At 64.3% G+C, this 401-nt stretch overlaps 2 protein-coding genes across 2 annotated transcripts in view; one reads left to right on the top strand and one right to left on the bottom strand.

Moving 5' to 3' along the window:
• The window catches only part of LONP2 (lon peptidase 2, peroxisomal), a 195,725-nt gene that overhangs the window by 97,460 nt on the left and 97,864 nt on the right, over positions 1-401 (top strand). The window lies entirely within an intron of this gene.
• Positions 1-401, bottom strand: part of ABCC12 (ATP-binding cassette, sub-family C (CFTR/MRP), member 12) — a 43,144-nt gene that overhangs the window by 33,979 nt on the left and 8,764 nt on the right. The window lies entirely within an intron of this gene.

The raw sequence follows: 401 nt of genomic DNA, 5'->3' as shown, positions 1-401 counted from the left end.
GCCTGGGGCCCCCTCCACGCCCCCACTCCCTGCCCCCCCTGCCCACGTCTGCGCACAGTCCCAGCCCTGATGAAATCCAGGGAAAAGCCTTCTCCGGGGTGGGGAGGAGTTTGTCCATTTCAAACACGAGAAAGAAGGACAGTGACGGGTGGTGAGGGAGGGGCCGGCTGGCACTGCGCCCGAGGGCGGAGCTCACGGGAAGGGGTTCAGATCCCACTCCAGGGCCAAGGACGCCGCTGAGGGCTTTGCAGCCACCGTGACACTAAGAGGCTTCGTATTTAAAACCTGGTTCTGGCTGCCGGCGGGGGAGTGGGTGGCGGGGAAGCAAAGGCAAGCGCAGCGAGACCCGGTAAGAAAGGGGGTGTCCAGGTGAGCGTAGCTGACACTGGGCGGAGGAAATG

This window comes from Myotis brandtii, unplaced genomic scaffold, assembly GCF_000412655.1.
Source record: "Myotis brandtii unplaced genomic scaffold, ASM41265v1 scaffold633, whole genome shotgun sequence".
In the NCBI taxonomy this organism is placed as follows: domain Eukaryota; kingdom Metazoa; phylum Chordata; class Mammalia; order Chiroptera; family Vespertilionidae; genus Myotis; species Myotis brandtii.
Note: the sequence above shows the minus strand (reverse complement) of the source record. Positions and strands in the feature narration are given on the sequence as shown.